The sequence below is a fragment of the Cyclopterus lumpus genome, chromosome 7 (genome assembly GCF_009769545.1).
Source record: "Cyclopterus lumpus isolate fCycLum1 chromosome 7, fCycLum1.pri, whole genome shotgun sequence".
Taxonomy (NCBI): domain Eukaryota; kingdom Metazoa; phylum Chordata; class Actinopteri; order Perciformes; family Cyclopteridae; genus Cyclopterus; species Cyclopterus lumpus.
The window spans coordinates 24,512,087-24,521,753 of record NC_046972.1 but is presented as its reverse complement, the minus strand read 5'-3'; positions in this window follow the sequence as shown (position 1 = coordinate 24,521,753).

Genomic DNA, 9,667 nt, shown 5'->3' with positions numbered 1-9,667 from the left:
AGCATATATTATACATTAACTTTATATTATATATAAGCATATATTATACATTAACTTTATTATACATTAACTTAAAAAATGTTTATTATTAAATTTCTTAAATGTAATATTCTCTGCTATTTTATTGTATTTTATTGTATATATGTAACATGTTTGATGCTGCTTCAAGAAATGTCCCCCTGGGGATGAATAAAGTAATATATTATCTTATCTTGTATATAACCATATATTATATATTAACTTTATATTATATATCAACCTTATATTATACATTAACTTTGTATTTTATATAACCATATACATACACTTTTTATTACACATTAACTTTATATTACATCAAATAATAAATGATATACTAACTTTATATTATAAATAACCATATTTCATATTGACATTTTATATTACATATTAACTTAATATTATATACTACAATAAATTATATATTCTTTTTATATTTATATATAACCATATATTATACATCAACTTTATTTTACATATAGGCTATATTATTAACTTTATATTATAGTTATATTGGTTTAAGATTGTGTTTCACCTTCTTTCCAATTCTAAATGTTTCCAAACACTACATTACCCATGAGCCTCTGCTTCTGTTGCTATGGAGACGCCTCCATCCAGAGGAGTGATGTCACGGTTACATCATCAGAACTGAACTCAGCTGCTGCCCGACAACAGTCTGAAGCGCTCTGATTGGACGGCTCTTACAGCAAGGCACTCTGGGACTTGTAGTTTGAGTCGTGTAGAGGTTCAGGTCTGTTTATTTGTTCTGTCTGTGACTACGCCCCCTCACCTGCTGTACGTGTGATGTCACTGTGATGTCACCCAGACGACAGTCTACTGTAACACACACACACCCACACACGCACACACACACACTAACGCCCCGTGGGTTGAAAGGTTATTGGCTCCCTGGCTGGAGCTTCGGCCAATCAGATGTGAGTATTCACAGTTGGGATTTTCTACATTGTTGCTATGCGGAGAATCTGCTGCCTGACCTACATTTATCTTCACAGAAACACACACACACTCACACACACACACACACACACACACACACACACACACACACACACACACACACACAGGCAATAGGAGGATGATGCTGCTTCACATTTACACAAACTAGTAAAGTATTAAAGGTAAAGAGTTAAAATATTAAAGTATAAAGTAGTATAAATTATGATTTTAATAATTCCTTTTTGTTTCAATGAATTATGTTAAAGTTATTTTTATTCTAATTACAATAAAAGCAGCTGTTAACATGTCTGAAAGGAGAAGGTAGACAAAATATATTTATTTGTGGTCGACAGGAACTGCAAGATGAATAAACTACTACGTGCTTTGAGAAGTAATACATGTATATATATATATATGTTTATATATATATATATCATATATGTTTATATATATATATCATATATATGTTTATTTATATATATGTTTATATATATATATCATATATATGTTTATTTATATATATGTTTATTTATATATATATATATAATGTGTGCATATATATATATATGTATATATATATATATGTATATATATATACATATATATATATGTGTATATATATGCATGATAACTGTACTGTAGTGGAACCTCCTCTTTAAGATGGTCAATGTAGTGGAACCTTCTCTTTAAGTTGGTCATCGGAGTGGAACCTCCACTTTAAGTTGGTCAATGTAGTGGAACCTCCTCTTTAAGTTAGTCAATGTAGTGGAACCTCCTCTTTAAGATGGTCAATGTAGTGGAACCTCCTCTTTAAGTTGGTCAATGTAGTGGAACCTCCTCTTTAAGTTAGTCAATGTAGTGGAACCTCCTCTTTAAGATGGTCAATGTAGTGGAACCTCCTCTTTAAGTTGGTCAATGTAGTGGAACCTCCTCTTTAAGATGGTCAATGTAGTGGAACCTCCTCTTTAAGATGGTCAATGTAGTGGAACCTCCTCTTTAAGTTGGTCAATGTAGTGGAACCTCCTCTTTAAGTTGGTCAATGTAGTGGAACCTCCACTTTAAGTTGGTCATCGGAGTGGAACCTCCACTTTAAGTTGGTCAATGTAGTGGAACCTCCTCTTTAAGTTGGTCAATGTCAATGTAGTGGAACCTCCTCTTTAAGATGGTCAATGTAGTGGAACCTCCTCTTTAAGTTGGTCAATGTAGTGGAACCTCCTCTTTAAGATGGTCAATGTAGTGGAACCTCCTCTTTAAGATGGTCAATGTAGTGGAACCTTCTCTTTAAGATGGTCAATGTAGTGGAACCTTCTCTTTAAGTTGGTCAATGTCAATGTAGTGGAACCTCCTCTTTAAGTTGGTCAATGTAGAACCTCCTCTTTAAGTTGGTCAATGTAGAACCTCCTCTTTAAGATGGTCAATGTAGCAGAACCTCCTCTTTAAGATGGTCAATGTGGAGGAACCTCCGCTTTAAGTTGGTCAATGTAGTGGAACCTTCTCTTTAAGTTGGTGAATGTCAATGTAGTGGAACCTCCTCTTTAAGTTGGTCAATGTAGTGGAACATCCTTTTTAATATGGTCAATGTAGTGGAACCTTCTCTTTAAGTTGGTCAATGTCAATGTAGTGGAACCTTCTCTTTAAGTTGGTCAATGTAGTGGAACCTTCTCTTTAAGTTGGTCAATGTCAATGTAGTGGAACCTTCTCTTTAAGTTGGTCAATGTAGTGGAACCTCCACTTTAAGTTGGTCAATGTAGTGGAACCTCCTTTTTAAGATGGTCAATGTAGTGGAACCTTCTCTTTAAGATGGTCAATGTAGTGGAACCTCCTCTTTAAGATGGTCAATGTAGTGGAACCTCCTCTTTAAGTTGGTCAATGTAGTGGAACCTCCTCTTTAAGATGGTCAATGTAGTGGAACCTCCTCTTTAAGTTGGTCAATGTAGTGGAACCTCCTCTTTAAGATGGTCAATGTAGTGGAACCTCCTCTTTAAGATGGTCAATGTAGTGGAACCTCCTCTTTAAGTTGGTCAATGTAGTGGAACCTCCTCTTTAAGATGGTCAATGTAGTGGAACCTCCTCTTTAAGTTGGTCAATGTAGTGGAACCTCCTCTTTAAGATGGTCAATGTAGTGGATCAGATCGGAACTAACAGGAAGTCACTGTTTCTGTGACTTCCTGTGTAGTCTTTGAAGGCAGCTGAAAACAGTTTTTTGCCCCCTGATGACGACTCGTCTGCTTTCCAGGCGAGAGCAGTTCATCTCGAACGGACCGAGTGTGTGTGGAGGTGAGGAGGCGGGGTCACATGGGAAACACCAGCCATGGAGGTCAAAGGTCAACTCATCTCAACATTTGGTAAGAACGAACAGCAACAACATGTTGGTGATGTGTGTTAACGAGGACAGGTGTTACAGTGTGTGTCTGTGTGTGTGTCTGTATGTATGTCTGTGTGTCTGTGTGTGTGTCTGTGTGTGTGTGTGTATGTCTGTGTGTGTGTGTATGTCTGTGTGTGTGTGTGTGTGTGAGCAGACCCTTTCACCTGTCCAGAAAGGAAGCACAAGGAGCGAATGGCAGAGCTGCAGGAGAGGAGGCGGGGCCTGCAGGCGCTGCTGAGCACACGATTGGCTGAACTGAGACGCATCTGTCTGCAGGAGGCGGTGAGTGATGTCATAAATTGACCCCTCCCTCCAACAGGGATTATCCAATCAAAGCTCAGCACAGGTGCATCGGTGCGAGAGGCCAGACAATCCGTTTCATACAAAACTTGTGTATTAAACTGTAACACTGAACAAACACTTTCCCAGAATGCAACAGGTCAAAAGTAAAAATGTACCCAAAGTAGAACTGTATGTAAACATTTACAGCACCAACACATTCCAAATGTAAACAGAGAACTACAAACCTCTCCCGGGCCGGGTCCGGGTCGGACGTTAACCTGGACTGGACCTGGTCCGGGTCGGACGTTAACCCGGACTGGACCGGGTCCGGGTCGGACGTTAATCTGGACTGGACCGGGTCCGGGTCGGACGTTAATCTGGACTGGACCTGGTCCGGGTCGGACGTTAACCTGGACTGGACCGGGTCCGGGTCGGACGTTAATCTGGACTGGACCGGGTCCGGGTCGGACGTTAATCTGGACTGGACCTGGTCCGGGTCTGACGTTAACCCGGACCGTCCTGGGTCGTGAACTCGTTGTCCGTACGAGGTCTGATCAGGTGTGCTGTCATTGGTCAGGAGCTGACCGGTGCGGTGCCGACTGACTTCCCCCTGGAGGCCGGCGAGAAACCCCCTTGTGTCAGACGGAGAGGTGGGACGGCTCGCCAAGGAAACAGGAAGTCTCGATCAGAGGTGAGACATGTGACCAGAGACATGTGACCAGAGGTGAGACATGTGACCAGAGACATGTGACCAGAGGTGAGACATGTGACCAGAGACATGTGACCAGAGGTGAGACATGTGACCAGAGACATGCGACCAGAGGTGAGACATGTGACCAGAGACATGCGACCAGAGGTGAGACATGTGACCAGAGGTGAGACATGTGACCAGAGACATGCGACCAGAGGTGAGACATGTGACCAGAGGTGAGACATGTGACCAGAAGTGAGACATGTGACCAGAAGTGAGACATGTGACCAGAGGTGAGACATGTGACCAGAGGTGAAACATGTGACCAGAGACATGTGACCAGAGGTGAGACATGTGACCAGAGACATGCGACCAGAGGTGAGACATGTGACCAGAAGTGAGACATGTGACCAGAAGTGAGACATGTGACCAGAGACATGTGACCAGAGGTGAGACATGTGACCAGAAGTGAGACATGTGACCAGAAGTGAGACATGTGACCAGAGGTGAGACATGTGACCAGAGGTGAAACATGTGACCAGAGACATGTGACCAGAGGTGAGACATGTGACCAGAGACATGCGACCAGAGGTGAGACATGTGACCAGAGGTGAGACATGTGACCAGAGACATGCGACCAGAGGTGAGACATGTGACCAGAAGTGAGACATGTGACCAGAGACATGCGACGAGAGGTGAGACATGTGACCAGAGGTGAGACATGTGACCAGAGACATGCGACCAGAGGTGAGACATGTGACCAGAGGTGAGACATGTGACCAGAGGTGAGACATGTGACCAGAGACATGTGACCAGAGGTGAGACATGTGACCAGAAGTGAGACATGTGACCAGAAGTGAGACATGTGCTAATATATAAATATGCTAATATTGAGGGTTCAGTAATAATAATATAATAATAATATAAATATACCTTTAAAGGTGTAAAATCAGATGTGAATGATATATTATAGGTTAGCATGCTAACCAACTAGCCGCGGTCCGTCCTGTCTCGTGATACCACTCGTAACCTGTGGGGGCGATCAAGAGTCCATTTATCACTGAATCAGCTGACACATGATGTAGAAGATCATATCTGTCTGTGTTTGTGTGTGTGTGTGTGTGTGTGTGTGTGTGTGTGTGTGTGTGTGTGCGTCTTCAGGATGAAGACTCTCAGCGTTCAAAGCCGAAGAAAACTTTATTCAGTGGAGCTCTGAGGAAACACAACGACCCCGAACACAACACACATATTCATACACACCACGGCAAGAGGACTGTACACAGAGGCTGCCACACAGGTAACACACACACTCACACACACACACACTGACACACACACACACACACACACAACGAGGAAACGTGTTTCTTCCTGCCTTTATTCTGAATGTGTGTGTGTGTGTGTGTGTGTGTGTGTGTGTGTGTGTGTGTGTGTGTGTGTCCAGACACTGTGAGGTCAGAGAGCAGCTCCACTTCTGACTCCCCAGGAATAGAAAACGGTAACTTTCATCCATTTGGGCTTTTAAACATTGACATCACTGTGATGTCACATTCTACTTCATGTTGCACTTTTGGTTTCACTTTGAAGTCTTCTGAACACAATTATGCACCTGTCTGTCTGTCTGACCCCAGACGACGGGGGGTCCCGGCCCCTGCTGGTCTCTGCTGGTTCTCCGGTAGTCCTCTTCCAGAACAAAACCAGGAGGAGCTCTGTGCACATCAGGTACACACACTCGTGCTTTTCTTACTGCCCGTGTGGGGACACAGTGGCATCACAGCAGTGTGATCTATCATCAAAGGGGGCGTGACCGAACAGGTTTGGGAACCACCGCTTACATTAATATGTAAAATATCATTTAAATCCAGATATTAATATTCACATGAATATTAAATAGATATTACAAATGAATTATTATTATTTAACTTTATTTATTATAATACATGGAGCCTTATTGCTTGTAGCAGATTCAATGAATATTAATGAATTAATATATAACAATTATTAATAACTCAATTATGAGATCACCTATATATACACACACACATATATATATATATATATATATATATATATATATATATATATATATATATATATATATATATATATAAGTTAATGGTTTTACTGGTCTGGGCCACCTGGTCATGTGACCAACCAACAGATGATTCAGTCCTTCGTTTCTTTCAGGACTGACCAACCAGAGACTCTTCAGACCCTCAAGCCCCTCCCCCTCCATCCTCCACCCCCCCGCTCCCAGGACTCCTCCTCCTCCTCCGGCCCATCCGATACAGGACCGGCGGTGGGGGGCGGGGTCAACGCAGCGCGTCATAGCAACAGCTCCGACGGCCTCCTGGATCGCATCGCCCTCCTAAAGGACGAGGTGGGGTCGCATCAGAGGGGATTGTGGGTAAGAGGAACGAACGGCGCCGGAGCATTCAGGAGCTCAGAGACGCTGACGGGGGGGCAGGCGAGGGCGAGCAATGGACTCCCCGACGGAGGGGGGGTGGGGCGCGGAAAAGTGGGCGGGTACAGCGACGTCCTGCTGGACTACGTTTGGGGGAAGCAGCAGCAGCTGCAGCTTCAGCAGCCCAACAGCAGGCATCCAATCACATCGCAGCACCAGCTGCTCTTCAACGGCTCCTCCCCCCAGCCCCTCGGAGCCCCGCCCACTTACCGTGACCAGCGCCGAGTCAAAGTGACCCGCACTAAATCCTGCGGCCCCTTCCTCCCGGTGCAGCAGGGCCCGTCTGAGACCCACAATCCTCCCCCGGCTGCCATTCAGCCAGACCCCCACCCTCACCTGTTGCCCCCCCGGCCACCACAGCTGCCCCCCGCCCAGGACGCACAGCTGGAAGAGGCCACCAGAAGCCTCCACAAGGCCCTCGCCCTGGAAGGTAAACTTCCTGTTCCACCAGTCCTCCATTAATGCAGTTTGCCATTAAACAGCAAGGCTGGAATAGTGACCTGGTCTCCAGGTGACCTGTGCTCCAGGTGACCTGTACTCCAGGTGACCTGTGCTCCAGGTGACCTGTACTCCAGGTGTCTTGTTCTCCAGGTGACCTGTACTGCAGGTGACCTGTACTCCAGGTGTCTTGTTCTCCAGGTGACCTGTACTCCAGATGTCTTGTTCTCCAGGTGACCTGTACTGCAGGTGACCTGTACTCCAGGTGTCTTGTGCTCCAGGTGTCTTGCACTCCAGGTGTCCTGGGCTCCAGTTGTCCTGTACACCAGGTGACCTGTTCTCCAGGTGACTTGTAATCCAGGTGACCTGGGCTCCAGGTGACCTGTGCTCCAGGTGTCTTGCACTCCAGGTGTCCTGGGCTCCAGTTGTCCTGTACACCAGGTGACTTGTTCTCCAGATGACCTATACTCCAGGTGACTTGTTCTCCAGGTGACCTATACTCCAGGTGACTTGTTCTCCAGGTGACCTGTACTCCAGGTGTCCTGTACTCCAGGTGACCTGTACACCAGGTGACCTGTACACCAGGTGACCTGGGCTCCAGTTGTCCTGTACACCAGTTGTCCTGTACACCAGGTGACCTGTACACCAGGTGACCTGGGCTCCAGGTGTCCTGTGCTCCAGGTGACCTATACTCCAGGTGTCCTGTGCTCCAGGTGACCTGTTCTCCAGGTGACTTGTAATCCAGGTGACCTGGGCTCCAGGTGACCTGTGCTCCAGGTGTCTTGCACTCCAGGTGTCCTGGGCTCCAGTTGTCCTGTACACCAGGTGACCTGTTCTCCAGGTGACTTGTAATCCAGGTGACCTGGGCTCCAGGTGACCTGTGCTCCAGGTGTCTTGCACTCCAGGTGTCCTGGGCGCCAGTTGTCCTGTACACCAGGTGACTTGTTCTCCAGGTGACTTGTTCTCCAGATGTCCTGTACACCAGGTGACCTGTTCTCCAGGTGACTTGTTCTCCAGTTGTCCTGTACACCAGGTGACCTGTTCTCCAGGTGACTTGTTCTCCAGTTGTCCTGTACACCAGGTGACCTGTTCTCCAGGTGACCTGTTCTCCAGGTGTGGACCGATGTTGGAGGCACTAAGACAGTAGAGGCCGAGGTTACCTGCTAATCTTTGAGGTGTGTTATTGACAGGTCTCAGGGACTGGTATCTGAGGAACACGAAAGGCTCCACCCACCCAAACCCGGCCAATGGAAAGGTCAACGCGGGGGTCAACACTAAGGTAAATGGGGGGGTCAAAGGTCAGGCCGGAGGGGGAGGAGCTCTGCAAAGCAGACCGAGGACTCGCGGTGTAATCCAGCAGTCGACCTGTCGGACGGAGACGAGTCCTCATCACGACCTGCAGCGCCACAAAAAGACGCTGCCCCATTCGGCCACGTTCCACGGTCACCCGCTGCACGGCAGGTAGGGGCCCGCTCACCTGCACAAGTATCGACCCGGCCGGGAGAACACCTGCACACCTGTACCTTACCGGCTGACTCTCTCCCTCTCTTAGGTCCGTGGACTCCTTCCCTCCTCAGACACAGGAAGACCAGCCGTCTCCTGGAACTCTGGTCTGACTCACCGACCAATCAGGGCGCAGACCAGGACGGACAGCTCCACGGACCAATGCCAGGCCGGCTTTTTCTGGGACCAACACCTCTCTGGACCTGCCTCTCTCTTACTTCCGGCGGCCGTCACGTCACATGAAGGGTGATGATGTCACCGTCCCGTGACCTCAGGGTGGCGTCCCAGGTGTCACAGCTCAACCCCAAAGGGTTTCTGGGTAAAAAAAAAAAAAAAAAGCTGCAGGTTTTTTTTCTTTTTTCTAAGATGACGTCTTTTATCTGCTCAGACAATCAGGACAAAACCAGACTTTTATATTAACTTTTGATGACGATGATGATGATGATGATGATGATGAAGAGGACAGATAATCACCAGCTCAAACCAGCCGACCTTTTAATGACGTGTAAGTGATCAGATCAGGTGACCCTCAGGTGAGTCCAGACAGGTGAGACTCTTCAGGTATTCTTAGTTTGGACTCAATGTCACTTCCTCCTTCCCTGCACCCTGCGAAGAACCAGGACCACCAGTTACACCAGGGCCACCAGTAACACCAGAACCACCAGTAACACAAATTACACCAGTAACACCAGGACCACCAGTAACACCAGTTACACCAGGGCCACCAGTTACACCAGTTACACCAGGGCCACCAGTTACACCAGGGCCACCAGTTACACCAGGACCACCAGTAACACAAGTTACACCAGTAACACCAGGACCACTTGTAACACCAGTACCACCAGTAACACCAGTAACACCAGTTACACCAGGACCACCAGTAACACAAGTTACACCAGTAACACCAGGACAACCAGTAACACCAGTAACACCAGGACCACCAGTTACA